This window comes from Chiloscyllium punctatum, chromosome 42 (assembly GCF_047496795.1).
Source record: "Chiloscyllium punctatum isolate Juve2018m chromosome 42, sChiPun1.3, whole genome shotgun sequence".
Lineage (NCBI taxonomy): Eukaryota > Metazoa > Chordata > Chondrichthyes > Orectolobiformes > Hemiscylliidae > Chiloscyllium > Chiloscyllium punctatum.
The window spans coordinates 11562924-11579450 of record NC_092780.1 but is presented as its reverse complement, the minus strand read 5'-3'; the positions used below and the strand labels follow the sequence as shown (position 1 = coordinate 11579450).

Here is a 16527-nt window from a genome sequence, read left to right as displayed (position 1 = left end):
GATAGAGTGTCAATCAAGTGAGCCGCTTTGTCCTGAGTGATGTTGAATTTCTTGAACGTTGCTAGAGCTGCATTCATTCCAGGCAGGTGGAGAATGTATCCAAATCAACATATTGGTTGTGCTGCACAACATGATTATGTGTAGAATCACGTTGTCTCCAGCAGGATTGTACAGTGGTGATTGCAGTGGATCATGAATAAATGTCTTGTTCTGTGGCTAATTATCCTCCTTCCTCTGGACTCTGTCTTGTTATATACCAATACCCCACTGTTGCAGCCCGCTGCTCCAGCTTTTATTTTCCCACGCTGCTTTTACTTCCTGTTTCAGCTTCAGTGCTCTGGGACACTTGTTTGTCGTGACCCTGCTTCCTCTGCAGATTCGACTGTTTCCTCAGCACCCTCCCCAATTTCTCCAAACTCTCTCCAAAATCAGCTGGTTTCTCATACAAACATTTCCTATTGTGAACAAGCAATATCCTTTGAAATAATACATACGAAAAGCCATCAACAAGCCAAAGTGAAATGAATTAACTGGCTCTATATTGAATTGTGCTAGCAACTGAGAAGGGGAGTTAGATAACATACTGCTTATGCCCCAGTGCGATTGTTAATTTCCTTTTGCCTGCGTGTGTGGGTGCTGCAGTGTTCACTGAATAATAATCTGCTGTAAGTGGAATACTTTTTCCCTTGACTGTTTAAAACTCAGGCTTGCACTAAAGAGCATTGAACAAATTTGACAAGAAATGGTCGACAATACTTCTTCCTAAAACAACAACTTGCTGTCATATAGTGCCTTTGATGTAGTAAAACCTCCAAACAGCAGTTCTTAAAAATTTAATCAGACACAAATAAATGCTGGGCTTTACAAGGAAATTTTGGTGGTCAAAAACTTGTTCAAATAGATGCACCTTAAGGACAGTCATAAAGGACAGGAAACCAAGAGATGAAAGTTGGAGGGTTGCAGAGATCTTCAAGAGGTGTGGCAATGCAGGAGGCTATACAGACAAGAAGAATGAAATCATAAGGAATTTGAAAACATGGATGAGAGTTTAGTGTCTGGCTTGCGTTCATGTTGGAGCTTTTTTTTATTCATTCACAGAGATGAGGGCATCACTGGCTGGGTCAGGATTTATTACCTATCTCTAATCGCCCTGAGGGCAGTTAGGAGTCAACCACATTGCTGTGGGTCTGGAATCACATGTAGTCCAGGCCGGGTAGGGATGGCAGTTTCTCAATGTATTTCTACTAAATTTATTTTTTCCATCTTAAATACAATTTCTTTTTTTATGTATTGTTGCAAATCTTTGGTTGAATTAAATTTCTCGGCTTTGACTACCTCATTAAACTGGAAGATGTTAGCATTTTAAGTGATCATGCAGTTTTACCTGATTGCTTATTAGAACCTGATACAAGTTTATTTTATGTTAACAATTTACTCTGCTTGAGAATAAGTTGACAGTTATTGGCTAACAATTATAAGAGCTGAGATGTGGGTACATTGACTCAGAAAGGTAAACTTAACTCTTAAAATGAGGTTGCTCTGAGGAACTCCCACATCTTCATTGATTGCTTCAAAAGGGAATATGAACTTAAACACAGACGTTGCACCAAGATTGAGTTATTACAAAGATAGTTTCATAGATAATAGTTTCACGGTCACAATTACTGAGACTAGCTTTCATTTCCAGATTTTCAATAATTGAATTTAACTTCTATCAACTACAGTGATGGAATTTGTAGTTGTGTTCTCAGTGTGTTGGCTACTGAAATGCAAGTATAGTAATGATACATTTTTCAAAATTCTTCCAATGGGCGTAGTCATCATTACTTGCTGCCCATCCCTAATGCCTCAAACTGAGTGGTTCAGAGACCATTTCAGAGCCAACCACATCACTGTCGGTCTGGAGTCATATGTATGGCAGACCAGGTAAGAATGATACTGTTCTGAAGAAGGACTCAAAATGTTAACTGATTTCTCTCCACTGTTGCTGCCAAACATGCTGAGTCTTTACAGCAATTTCTGCTTTGTATAAGAATGACAAATTTCCTTCCCCAAAAGGCACCAGATAATTTTTGTTTTTAACCACAGTGAATCATCGTTTCTTCCTCATCATTACGGAGACCAGTTTTCAATTCCAAATTTCTTAACTGCAGTTAAATGCCATTAGTCAGCATAGCCCATGATCATGAAACAAAGAAATTAGGAGCAGGGTAGGCCATTCACCCCACTGAGTCTGTTCCTTTATTCAACATGATCATAGTTGATCTTCTATTTCAATGCCATATTCACACTCTCTCCCAATGCCCCTTTACATATTTATTCTCTGGCACGGCACAGTGGTTCAGTGCTACCTCACAGCGCTAGGGACCCAGGCTTGATTCCCACCTCAGGTCTGTGTGGAGTTTGCACATTCTCTCTGTGTCTGTGTGGGTTTCCTCCAAGTACTCTGGTTTCCTCCCACAATCCAAAGATGTGCAGGTTAGGTGAAATGGCTATGCTCAATTGTCCATAATGTTGAGAGATGTGTAGGTTAGGTGCATTAGTCAGGGGGAAATGTAGGGTAGAGGGATGGGTCTGGGTGGGTTACTCTTCAGAGGATCGGTATGGAGTTGTTGGGCCTCACACTGTAGGGGTTTTATGATTCAAAATTCATCTACTTTTTTCTGAAACAAATTCCCCTGAAGTACACTGTACAGGTTGATGTTGTGTTGAAGCACTTCAGGAGGTGGGTGAGTGAGGTTATGCTGTAATTTACTCTTTGTCATTTTCATTTCAAACAAGGGAACAAAATAATTTGCAAAAAGAGCAAGGCTGATACGAGGAAAACATTTTTCAGGGAGTTCAAGTATGGAATGCACTGTCTGGGAGTGTCAGGGATAAAGGTTCAATTGGGACATTGGCATAATTTAGTGGGATAAGAATAATGTGCAAGTGTATGGGGGTCAGTGGGGCAGAAAAACTGACAGTGATTAATGATACTCGTTTGCAGAGCTGGCGCAGGCTGGCATGATGGACTAAAACAAAAAAAATTGTTGGAACAACTCAGCAGGTCTGGGACCATCTTCTGGAGAGAAACACAGAGTTAACGTTTCTAGTCTGGTGACCCTTGTTCAGGACCAAAACAAGAAATTGCTGGAAAATCGTAGCAGGTTTGGCAGCATCTGTGGAGAGAAATCAGATTTAACATTTTGCGTCCAGTGACCTTTCTTCAGGACTGTCCAGCTGCCCAGTTATAGGAAAGATATTGTTAAGCTGGAGAGGGTTCAGAAGAGATTTACCAGGATGCTGCCAAGTGAGAAAGTTTGATTAAGAAAGGAAGGCAGGGATTTTTTCACTGGAGCTTAGGAGGTTGAGAGATGACCTCACAGAAGTTTATAAAATAATGAGGAATACATACTTAATGGTTGTTGTCTTTTCCCCAGGATGGGGGATTTCCAGACTAGAGGGCACATTTTTAAGGTGAGAGGAGAGAGTTTTAAAAAAGTCATGAGGGACAAATTTTTTACACAAAGGATGGTTCGCGTGTGGAGTGAACTTCCTGAGGAAGCGGTGGATATGGGTACAATTACAATGTTTAAGACATTTGGATAAATACATGAATAGGAAAGATTTGGAGGGAAATGGGCCAGGAGCAGGCAGGTGGGACTAGTTTTGTTTGGGATTATGTTCGGCTTGGATTTGTTGGATTGAAGCATCGGTTTCAGTACTGTATGAGAACTAGAGGGCGCAGGTTTAGGGTGAGAGAGGAAAGATTTAAAAGGGACCTAAGGGGTAACTTTTTCAGACAGAGGATGGTGCTTGTAGGAATGAACTGCCAGAGAAGTGGTGGAAGTTGGTACAATCGTGACATTTAAAAGTTAAAATCACACAACTACAGGTTATAGTCTAACAAGTTTATTTGAAAGTACATGTTTTCGGAGTGCTGCTCCTTGCTCCCAAAGCTTGAACTTTCAAATAAATCTGTTGGACTTTAACCTGGCATTGTATGATTTTAAATTTTGTCCACCCCAGTCCAACTCCACAACATTTAAAAGGCATCTGGATGGGTACAAGAATAGGAAGGGTTTAGCGGGATAAGTGCTGGCAAATGGGACTAGATTAATTTAGGATATCTGGTCGGTACGGACGAGTTGCACCAAAGGGTCTGTTTCCGGACTCGACATCTCCATGACTGCTAGGTTCGGATCGAAGGGCCGAACGGCCGATCTCCTTCGGGCGGCCTGCGATTCCTCCTCCGATGTTTTAGAGGGCGCTGTCGCGCTCAGCGCCGACACGGAAGGGGGCGGGGGCGGGGGCCGGGCTGTCGGTTTCGCGCGAGCGAGCACGTCATGCGTGACCAACGCTCACTCTACGTGCGCGCTCACGTCGATGCCGTCCCCCGTCTCTCATTCCCCCCTCCCCCTTGGCCGCCATTTTGTGGGACGCTGGTGTCTGTGTGTGAGAGAGAGAGAGAAAATTTCCGGGTTTGTTGATGAGGAAAAAGTTGGCAGCGGCTTCAGCAACCGAGGAGTTTGGGAAGAGGAGACGGGCCGGGGAGTGGCGGGCACCGATCGGAAAGCCCAATTAACTCCCACCCGCCACGTCCCTCACAAGCCCCGGACCGACACCGGGGTATGTGACCGGCTCGGGGGCAGAGAAAGGTAAGGCAAACCGGGAGAGAATGGGGGGGGGAAGCATGAAACACAGCCCCCGGACCCGGGGCCTAGTGCTGGATCCCTGAAAGCCGCGTTCCAGCATGGACATTTATGGACATAAAAAGGAGGCAGCTAGGGTTGAGAGAATAACAAAATCCTGAATCCAGGTGGGTGGAATTCGGAGGGATTTATCTGTTTTTTTTTTGTTTTGGTCACCTGGGGATGGGGCCTCAAGGCCGAGGAGGGCAGTGGCCTTGGGTTTGGGGTCACTGAGACGCACGCACACAGAGTGCCCCAGGGGGGAAGGGGGGTGGAAGGGAAGCAGGCTGGAGAAGACCCTCCTCATTGGGGGGTGGATTGGAGGGGAATCAGTCCAGAAGATTGTGTGAGGGAGGGACAGGCAGATGATGAAAATCTTGGGGGGGTGGGGGGAAGGTCAGCGCTGCCGGGATTTATTTCATTTTGCTGGGCACCTGCTTTCTGGGATCTCTGCTTCCTCCCAATGTGGCTGAAAGGGTAGTGCAGGGTGAGGGCGAGGGAGTCACCAACGGGGCCTCGATTTACCAAGCCCACACTGTACCAACCAGTCCCACTCGTTTTGGGGGTAGACGTGCTGTTTTCCCTCTCACTTTGGTCTGCCGGACTTGTTTGCGATTGGTTTGACACGTTGATCGTTTTTACTCTTCTAATTCGGTGGGAGTTATTCAGATTAGGACGTAGGATCCCTCATAAAATCCGGTGCATTTTGCTGAAGACGCTTTGGCTTGATGGCAATCTTGACTTTGAAATTATCAGAAGGTGTTACTGAGGCCTTGCAATTGTAACATCTTCGCCATCAGGTTTTTTTTCCCCTGCTGCGTATTACTGAGAAAACTGTATGTTTGACACTCCCATATGGTATACACCTATATGGTTTGTTTTGAAATCTGGGAGTACACACAGAAATGTCATTGTTAGTTTTCTTTCTTTGGAGATGTTAAATGTCTCCTAAATGTGAACTTCAGAAGTTCAAACTGTTTGTTTGACCTTGACTGGAGTCTAAATTATTGGAGTGAAATTTAGTTTTTAAGCTATTAGGTTTTGCAGAGAATGGAAAGAATAGTTATGTAGGTGTGGATATATTAAACAATCCTGTAAGGTTCAGGTATTATAATTACATGGAAAATCAAGGAAAGGGCAAAGCAGAATTGTGCTCGCATACCTCTTCGATGAAACCTTTTCATTTAGCAGCTATCCAACTTGTAAACAAAAAACCCACATGCATCTGGTGAATTACATATGACAACAATTAAACTAGCTGTATCTTGAATGAAATCGTAAGGAACAGATTCCAGTCTAGTGTATTGCACCATTCCTATATCAATAGCCTAGGTGATCAAATGACCAAGTCAGAGATCAAATGATTAACGTCAGAGAGATCTACAACTCAGAAAAAAACCCTTTGGTCATTAAGTTTGTGCCAGTCAAAAAACATGTACATCACTAGTCTAACGCCATTTACCAAGTAAGTAAAAATAATGAATGTACTCCGAATAAGTTTTATTTGATGATAGACTGAATTGATAAGTAAAAAGGAAAAATATTTCTTGTATAGATATCAGAAGAAAGCAAACAGTTAAAATTTGTTTTATTGAAAATGAGCAATAACATAACAGTAAGGCAAAGATTAAAATTGGGAAGAGTAGCAATCTAAACAGATAAATTAATCAAGATAGCAACTATTTACCCAATGTAAAGTTCTGAATTTGTGAGATCTCTAAGTTGCAGGTTTATTTGCGGCTGAAAAGGATAACTCTGAATCTATTGTGACAGGTCTGCCATTCCAAGTTCCATTAATGTGTCGAGCTGGGTAGACAGTTGTTGATGTGCCCTGAAAGTTTATGTATCTGCCTGGCTCAGGCGTCTTAACTAGCAATAGAATAGAGTTTGTCAATTGGAAATGACTTGCTTTCAACCATTCAAAGAATTCTCTGTCATCTTGAGGTTTAAGAGATCCTGTTTGCATTGCCACTAGCCTTAACTCTCAGATGGTTAGAAACTAGACATTGGAAAACTATGAAACTCTGATTTCAGCACTTGCAGGCAGACAGCAGATAATAAGGATAACTCATGAGCACCATGGTGATTAGCACAACTTGCTATAATGTATGTGTGCATTGTTTTTATTTTATTACACATAATGCAGCAGCATGGCTGTTCCTGCTGGATCTTTGCAAGTGACTGCTAGCCTTTCATTAGGAAATATTTTCATTAGGAAATGGATCCTCCATCAATGCTCATAACCAGTCTCCAGGGCTGTCTTCCAGCAATTGTGATATCAAGCCTGAGTATCCTCATTTTAGCAATGGTGTCACATATTTTGTACGTTTGCGTGAGTCTGATGGAAAAGTACATGCATAACAGTTTGTACAGAATCAAGATATCTTGATCTCAATACCCAAACCCAGCGTTGCACATCAGGGTTATCGTTGTCAACTGTTTTATCCAAGTTATCTTGTAAAGGGCTTGGAGAGACACATGTCTAAGGTGATTACGACCCTTGCATTTTTCCACAATTTTGTTCTTTCTGCCATGAACAAAGCTCAACTACAAACCTAAGCCTACTTTGTTTGTTCATTTTCTCAAGAGGCCTACGACTGAAATATGTACACCAAGATACCAGACTCGATGTGTTGAACTTGCTGGGATTCCATTAAAAATATTATAATTAGGTTAGGAATAGGAAATTCAACTAGGTTTCCTCCCCCTGATAGATATCTGATTAGTTCTCTTTGTTGGACAGTGCATGTATGGTAGTTGGATGAAATGGCCCAAGAAATTACTGTCTTGACTCACGTATGAAAAATGGGTGATGAGATGAAGTACCCAGTGGGTAAGCAACCTCATTCGGAAGAGGAGGAGAGAAACTAAACTCGTGACTGGAAATTATCAAGTACAGTAAATATGACTAAACTAGAGGCACTGTATAAAATAGGGATTGAGGACTGGAGGAAATTAACTAATAAAAGTTAGGGTGTAGCTTCAGAAAGAACAGGAAATGATTTCCTACATCACATTGAACTCAATGTGGAGACAAAAGGGGATCAGAAGTATGATTGCGTTACATCGCCATAAAAACTAACCTGTCAAAACAGTGTACATACATTATTATTTGAATATTGAGAGCAATCTGGGAGTGCACTGTTAATTCACTCCCTTGTTTTTACAGCATGTGCTAGTCTGCAATGACTTTGGCACTGCAGTGCTCATACACACAATTATTTAAAGTTTGGATACTAGTGCTGTATGAATCCAGTATAAAAACTGGCAGACATTGGGCAAACAGTACTAATACATGTCATGTATCAATACTGTTGGCACCAACTTTGTTGTCCAAGAAGTGCTCAAGAATCTTGAAAACTATACTGAAGCATCTTTGTGCAAAATGAGGTAAAGATTTGAAAAAGAATTATCTGGTTTTCTCTACTGAAGATACTGACATGTTCTGGTGTATGATTACATAGGTCAGCTAATACAAGTGTAAATGATGGAAGGTTATGTTAACGTAGGGAGCTTCTCAGCTGAGCATGATCTTATTCTTCCTCAACATTCATATATGCAGTTTCAGCTTATTTTATTTTCACCTCCCTAGCCTAGGGGGCTGAGTGCAATGACCATACCTGTCAGTACTCCAACCAAGGTGAGCTAATTCAGACTGGGAATCGCTACTAGAATTTACAAGTTTGTGCACTGCCTTTCTACCAGTAGCACATTAGGGAAGCATTAGCTTCAAGTCAGATCAGTTTTTCTTCACTCTACAGCTTGGGGAAGCTGAGTAAAAATAAGCAACAGCTTTGAGAATGTTTGGTGAGATCTCTGTTGAATTCTAGAGGTAGCCATGCAAAACATTTAAGATCACTAACCCTGCCTTTTTGCAATTGCAAAGTGACAGTTTTGTATTCCAGTTGAGCTTATGGAGCTGTGGAGCCCTTTGCTTATATTAAAACTGAACCCAGTGAAAGTGAGGCTGGAAGGAGAAGAATTAGGTTGCTGATGTCTGAGAAAACGCAGTCTCAATACAGAAACTATGTTCATCTTGCATTAATACCTAAGCACACTTTTTACTGACAGCATGTTTAAGTCAAATTGGATTTCAGTCACATGATTTTGTTAAGGATTACTTTACTTCGCTTTCCTGGTTGAAGTTTATTTAATGTACTTAACGACCACAGTTTGTAAACACAAACTTCAACTAGTTACCAGCATTGTAAATGTGAACTGAGAAAACTGATCGTTAATGGACCCGAGTGAACCAATTTGTGTGCTCTACATCATATGTTAAAAATCTCACAACACCAGGTAACAGTCCAACTGGTTTATTTGGAAGCACTAGCTTTCGGGGCGCTGCCTCTTCATTGGTGGTTGTGCAGCAGGACAAGAAGAGACAGAATTTATAGCAAAAGGGTTAGAGTGTCACGAAGTTGTAATGATACATTAAACAAACTTAGATTGTCTTGCGTCTTTTAGGATGGGATATACTGGTTTAGGCTCTTTAATATGTAAATTCGAAAACTCCTTTTAAGTTACATTCTCAGCCATCTTGAGAATGAAACTTAAAATTAGTTTTTGAACTTAGATGTTAAAGAGCCTAAACCAGCATATCACATCCTAAAAGATGCAAGACTTAATTTAAGTTTGTTTGATGTATTATTACAACTCTATGGCATTGTAACCCTTTTGCTATAAATTCTATGTCTTCTGGTCCTGCTCTACAACCACCTGATGAAGAGGCAGCGCCTAGAAAGCTAGTGTTTCCATACAAACCTGTTGGACTGTAACCTGGTGTTGTGTGATTTTTAACTTTGTCCACACCAGTCCAACGCTGGCACCTCCAAATCATGACTACATCATATGAATTATTAAATTTAAAGGAAGTAATTAATATTGGCAATGTACTATTTAGTCTCATGACCATTAGTACTATTGGTGCTCCTTAGACTTTATTTGACTTAGCTGAATGCAAGACTACATTAGTAATATTTCAGGCAATGGATGAGTTAAAAGTACTTCAATTCAAGTGCAGAGGTCTTGAGTGCTATGCACAAGGAGATTGCTGTTCGCAGTATCCTGTATACACTCGGGGAACTAGCTACAATTTAATTGAAGCTCAGTGGTAAATGTGTTGTGGAACTGAGACATATTAATTCTCCAGGTTTTATTCCTGGCTTATGTTATTCTAGCTACTTTCACATGGGCTGGTGGAAGTACTGTAGAAGACCTCAGTACTTTTAGGCTGAGATTGCCGGTTTAATTATGTTTTTATGCACTCTCCAGCAGTTATTCTACTATTTAATACTTATTAAATACATAGTTGTGTGGAACAGGCTTTTGGTTTGTAAACATTTTGACTGTTGTGTTGATAAAATGTTTATTACACGGTCATATAGTGTATTAACAGTTATTGTAATGGAAATTCTAAGAAGATTGGTTTGTTACTGAGTTTCTGTTAACACTCAATGCCACAAATTAGTGACCGGTAAAAGCTCAATTCAGTATCCAAACCGAGATACATCAAGTGGATGTTTAGGAGCCTCCGAAAGTGAAAATTAGAGGTTCGAATTGTACTTGGCACATTGAATCGTAATGTGCACTTCTCTTGAGGCAGCAAAATTGACAGGGCAGGTGAGTGAAGAGCCACAAAACTGAGTGGCTTTTCTTTCTCTCCACTTGTGTCAAATTATCAGAACTTAATCACATCACTCTTGAGTATAGTATTAATTTGCAACGATCTTCATATTTGATTATTCTAGCACTCCTTGCTGAGCTTTTACGCTCCACAAACCTGAGGTTTTTCAAAACTCTTCTGCCTGTCTCCCAGCTTGCACCAGATTCTATTCATCCATCACCCCTGTGTTCATTACCCAAAGCTGACTCCCAATTAAACGTACTAACACTTATTCTTTGGCCTAAGGGGGTTCTCATGATACAGTGGTGGTGTTCCTGCCTCTGGGCCAGAATGCCCAGTTTCATGTCCCAACTCACGATGGGATGGCTGCAGAGACATGGCCAAACAAGTCGATTAAAATTTTTAAAAATTATTTGGCCCTGCTTGTTAAAAATGGTTATGCAGACACAGTATTAAGATATAATTTGGGGTCCTTATAACCATGTCATAATGTGCATCTCTGCTTTCAAGGAAGGGAAGAATTCAGAATAATTCTTTTTAACTTTAATTTTGAAAAAATGTGACTGCAAAGCTGAATGTTTATGGGAGTGCAGTTATCATGTGAAACATGAAAGGGTTTTGAAAAGATTTTCAAGGATGTTGTTAGGGTTGGAGGATTTGAGCTATAGGGAGAGGCTGAACAGGCTGGGGCTGTTTTCCCTGGAGTGTCGGAGGCTGAGGGGTGACCTTATAGAGGTTTACAAAGGGGCATGGAAAAGGTAAATAGGCAAAGTCTTTTCCCTGGGGTCGGGGCATCCAGAACTAGAGGGCATAGATTTAGGGTGAGAGGGGAAAGATATAAAAGAGACCTAAGGGACAATCTTTTCAGACAGAGGGTGGTACGGGTATGGAATGAGCTGCCAGAGGAGGTGGTGGAGGTTGGTACAATTGCAACATTTAAGAGTCATTTGGATGGTTATATGAATAGGAAGGGTTTGGAAAGATATGGGCCATGTGCTGGCAGGTGGGACTAGATTGGGTTGGGATATCTGGTCAGCATGGATGGTTTGGACGGAAGGGTCTGTTTCCATGCTGTACATCTCTATGACTTATTCTGCTTTGTTTGTTGTTAGCTGAGGACATTTGATGTGGTTTTCTGAATCATTAGTTTCCAAATGGATAATGACTACATGGTTGCATTTAAGGTTTTTGTAAGTTGCAAGCCTACACAGCCCAGAATGTTGTGATCCTTTACATTTCCCATTGCGCCTTTAGATACATGTGCCTGTCTGTAAGTTATTTGCCATTATAACATTTTCAGAATACGTCTAATTCTATTGGTTATATTTATATTGGTCTTGTAATCGATTGATGGCCGTATTTTGTAAGTTTATCCAACGTATTAAAATTCTTGCTCACGTCAACAGCATTCTTGTTTTCAGTAAAGGTGGGATCTGAAGTAAAAATCAGAGACAATGTGAAAAAGGCACTACAAATTTAAACGGCAAGCTCAGTTATACTTGCAAGTTAAAGTTCTGTGAAAAGCAAGAGACCAAGAATAAAGCTTGAAACATTCCAGATCAAAGATTGCACTTTGTTATGCTTGTATCTAGCAATTCATTATTTGTAATCTTTAATAAGTCTCCCTTGCCTTATTGACTTGTTCTTTAAAAAAATAGTATAAATTGAACACATACTGGAACCAATTAGATACAAATTATACATAAAATATATACTCAGTAAGGGGAGGTGATGGCTTAGTGGTATTATTACTAAACTGTCAATCCAGAGATCTAGATAATGTTCTGGGGACTTAGTTTCAAATCCCGCCATGGAAAAATTCCATCTGGTTCGCTGATGTCCTTTATGGAAGGAAACTGCCATCCTTAGCTGATCTGGCTTGCATGTGATTCCAGACCTACAACAATATGGCTGACTCATAACTCCCCTCCAGGCAATTAGGGGCAATTGCCGAGCCAGCAATGCTCTTGTCCTGGGAATAATTTTTTTAAAATTATCAATGGGATGAAAATTAAATATATGTATTTAACTGATTCTTGAAATATATGATTCACTTACTATGAACGCATTCAGCGTTTATATTTCAAATGAGAATGCTTTCTATTCCTTACTTTTCTGTCTTGGGTTTGGGTCCACGAGTAATGGATACTCAGTGTGTTATATTGCAGTAATATCAAACTATTGATGCATTGATAAAGGACAAACCAGGCAGTTAAGTGATAAAGTGTCTATATCACATGCTATTATTTTGGAATATGCTCAGCGTGTATGTTTTGGGTAACATAGACTCACTGGGGTTTGTCTTTACCCAGTTTTCTTTCCTTAACTCCAAGATCATCATTCATGCTGGCTACAGTTGACTGTATGACATATACTCTGACACCAGGTTCCTGTTTAGCTGCTGTGCGTTTTAATTAGTTGCAGAAATGTATGGAATGATCCTTAACTTTGTTTTCATAATACAGGAATAGAACTTTTTACCTTATCTGGGTTCTTCCTCTCTCAAAGGAGAAAGTGAGGACTGCAGATGCTGGAGATCAGAGCTGAAAATGTGTTGCTGGAAAAGCGCAGCAGGTCAGGCAGCATCCAAGGAACAGGAGAATTGCTGATGCCCGAAACGTCGATTCTCCTGTTCCTTGGATGCTGCCTGACCTGCGCTTTTCCAGCAACACATTTTCAGCTCTTCCTCTCTCAAACTCATGCAACCACACACATCAAGTTGTTTCTTGATCTCAAGGATCATTTTTATACTAGTAGGATTTTAAATTAAGCTAAACTGACCAGTTTAAGTGAAAATGAATGGATCAACAATTTGAGATCATTAATCCTCTCGAATGTGAATGTGTTTTAGGACTACAAAAGCACGGGTAATGGGATTAGCCAATTCTGTAATACTCCCTTGAACAATGGAGTGTGAAATGTGTATTGTTCCATTGTAGTTTATACCAACTTGCATAGAAGCGAGTGATAGAAATTCTGAACATTTCCTTAATAGTTTTCATGCAGTTGCCATGACTTGATGAGCAAAGGCACCACTTGATATGTTAAACTCATATAAAAGGTTTTCCCAATTTTTATTCGTTTGACTTCTACAATAGAAAATAGGGACAGTATTTGTGAAACTGTAAACATGAATAAACATTGCATTGTATATATGTACTTTGTAATGTTCACCAAGCACACTTTCTAATAAGAAATCAATTATTAGTCATTGAGACACTGAAGTCTTGTTGCAAAACTTCATGATCATCTGCAATAACATCTAGTTCACCTATTTTAAGTGTGTGGTAGAAAATGCTACTTAGGCGTTATGGTTTCCTGGCATTTGTCTTTATGCTGATGTACAGATTTGTGATAGGATAAAGTGTAATCTTTTTACAATTTTATTCTAAAATAAAAATGACAGCCTGCTGTAGTTTGTTGCCGATTGATTGCAGGTCATAGGAGAGTAGCACTAAAACCGACCAAATGCCCAAGCAAAGTAATTTCACTATTATGTGCAGTCAGGTGTGTAATTCATTAAATTTTTCAAACACACAGTTTTGGGATGTTAAATTGTAGTTTCTTGGCAGTGACTCTCAATCTGTTACATGATGAATTTAAATCATGTTATTATTAGGATCTGTAGAATGGAGACTGAACTATTCTGGGGTGCCTTCTGGTGATCAACAGTGGAATGATAGTGTTGAGTGGCTTTGCCAGAGTTCATGGTTATCATTTAACCAAAAAGACTCTGCAGTGTTGATGTGCAGTACAGATGGATCAAAGCTTTTCTAGCAAAAAGTTGTGAATGCATAAAGCATATCAGATACTGCACTACTCTTTCCTGTCCGTTAACTTGGTGAACCAAAACTGAAAATTGATGCAGAAATCCAGAAGTAGACACACCATTTTGAAATCCTGATTTGAAGAATTGCACTATATCTGTATATTCGTTCCTCTGAAGATCAATTTCATTTAAAATGGTAACCAAATGTGAACCAAGAAAAGTCCAGCTATTACAAGACTGAGCGTTGATCTGTTGTCTCTGAAATGGTGGTTAGATGTGTGATATTTTCCAAGGCTGCGAGAAAAAATTTATTGTGCCTTAACATCTGGCTCCTGTCTGCTCTGTTATCACTTTATTATGCCCACTTGTAATTTGTTATTTTGTTTAGGATAAATAGGGACGAGAATGTGGAATCAGAGACTAAGACTAAACCGTCAGACTGCAGAAGTTATGCAAGAGCTGTTATGAAGAAAATCCTGTAATTGTAAAGCATGAAATAATTTGCAATACAAATCATGATTGTATAGGTATTAGATGTTATGAAATAATGTGTGACAGTTGTACAGGATCTCTAGGAGGGGGAGTGAGACTGACCAAACTCATCTTACAAAGAAGCTTTTATTCATTATCAGGAGAACTTCAGCATTGTCAGTGAAGGCTGGATTTGACTGCAGGTCCCAAAAGTGAAAGGCATTCCATAAGTCACTGAATCACATAGTCCTCTGAAGTGATGTTCATTCACAATAAGAAATCCACATGGCATCTCTGACTTCTTTTGGATGCAGGAAGAATTTGTCAACTTAAAATGTAAAACTTGTTGATTGTTTCACACTACAGTGGTGTTATCATATTTGGCAAATGGTGTTTTATCTGGATATAAAATGGTAGTTCCTGGTTATTACGTGTGACATTGAATTTATCAGAAGTTTTGCTTACCTAATCATTTCCAAGGTAATGTGTGAACAACTTGGGAAATGGTTGCTTTGACTCAACAGCTGAATTACTGTTAAAGTTCAAGTGCCACTCCTCTCTGTTTGGGATAATACATTTCATACTGAGTCATGTGAATAGGAAACTATTGGGTAACTGTGTGCATGGATTTCAGTTGCAAATGTGCAGACTTTGAGTACATCTATACTGTATATGGAATATCAGTATTTTGACACTGTTGCTAAAATTAAGGGTATAACGTCAGAGTCAGGGCCAACCTGCAAGGAATAATCTTGTATTAATTTACTTTGGCATTACATAGATTGTAATCTGGTACAGTGCTCAATTTGGTTTTGTGCTGCTTTGTGTCAGACACATTACAGCAAGCATGATTGATTTTGTTGAAATTGTACGTAGTCTGCATGTATATCTTCGCTATGTTCTATTGAACTATATTCTATTTCAAGGAGGGCATCTTTAAAGTCTAGGTTAGAAAATAAAAGGCCTGTTCGTTTTAATGACAATATACAGAAAAATGTTAGTGTCACAATTCTTCATGGTGTCAGAATCGGTTGGGTATTTGAGTAAAGCAAAGCATAAGGATTGATATTGGAGGTATGTGTGCAGCTTAGAACAAATTTACAAAAGCAAAATACTGAAGATGTTGGAAATGGTAGCATTTTTGGAAAGAGAATGATAGAGTTAGCACCTCTATGTAATGATTTGAAAGGTCATTGACCTGAAAGGTTAACTATTTTTCTACTGATAGATGCTACTAGACCTGCAAAGTATTTCCAGCATTTTCCAAAATTAGTTGTTTTGCACCCTTAAAGTATCCATATTTTAGATAGGAATGTGCAGTGCCAAAGATGAGAGATTTTTGCTTTTTTTAAACTGGCTGAAAAATTCATAGATTTATAAAATGGCATGATGTCCCTGGTTTGCAAATTCAGTACAATGGTGGAATCTTTAACTGTTATTAAAATTTTAGACAGCTTTTCTCATTTTGTCACCTTTGTTCTTATATTAATTGGTAACTCTGCTGTAAAACTTAAAAATGATAAGATTTTAACAGGAATGTTAATTTACTAACTTGGTGCTTGAACAATGGCTTTTTAAAATATTGTCTCTTTAGTGCCCTCCAAATTTCAGTTCTCTCCTGAAAGTAGTCAGCTGTATAGTTGACCCCTGGTACCTCACACATGGGGTTTTGGCAGCAAATGTCAGCTGATCATTTCATCGTGGAGAGAGAAGCAAATGAAGTGCATCCAAAGCCTACCTTGGTCCCTCTCAATCAGCACTTAGACCTGTAACTTCGATGAGTCACATGATAGCAGTCAAGAGTGGGAACCTTAGCTGATCTTATTTTCACTTCTTTAGCTTAAAGAACATGGTCTAGATATGGTGCAACAGTTATAGAGTCATAGAGATGTACAGCATGGAAACAGACCCTTCGGTCCAACCTGTCCAAGCCAACCAGATATCCCAACCCAATCTAGTCCCACCTGTCAGCACCCGGCCCATATCCC

General features: G+C 39.8%; 1 protein-coding gene across 1 annotated transcript in view; it reads left to right on the top strand.

Annotated features, from left to right (window-relative positions):
* The first annotated feature begins 4392 nt into the window (after positions 1-4392).
* Positions 4393-16527, top strand: part of wipf2b (WAS/WASL interacting protein family, member 2b) — a 43708-nt gene continuing 31573 nt past the window's right edge. The window contains exon 1 of the mRNA XM_072561390.1: positions 4393-4640. The gene's annotated coding sequence lies outside the window, so the exon portion shown is untranslated. The remainder of the gene's footprint in view (positions 4641-16527) is intronic.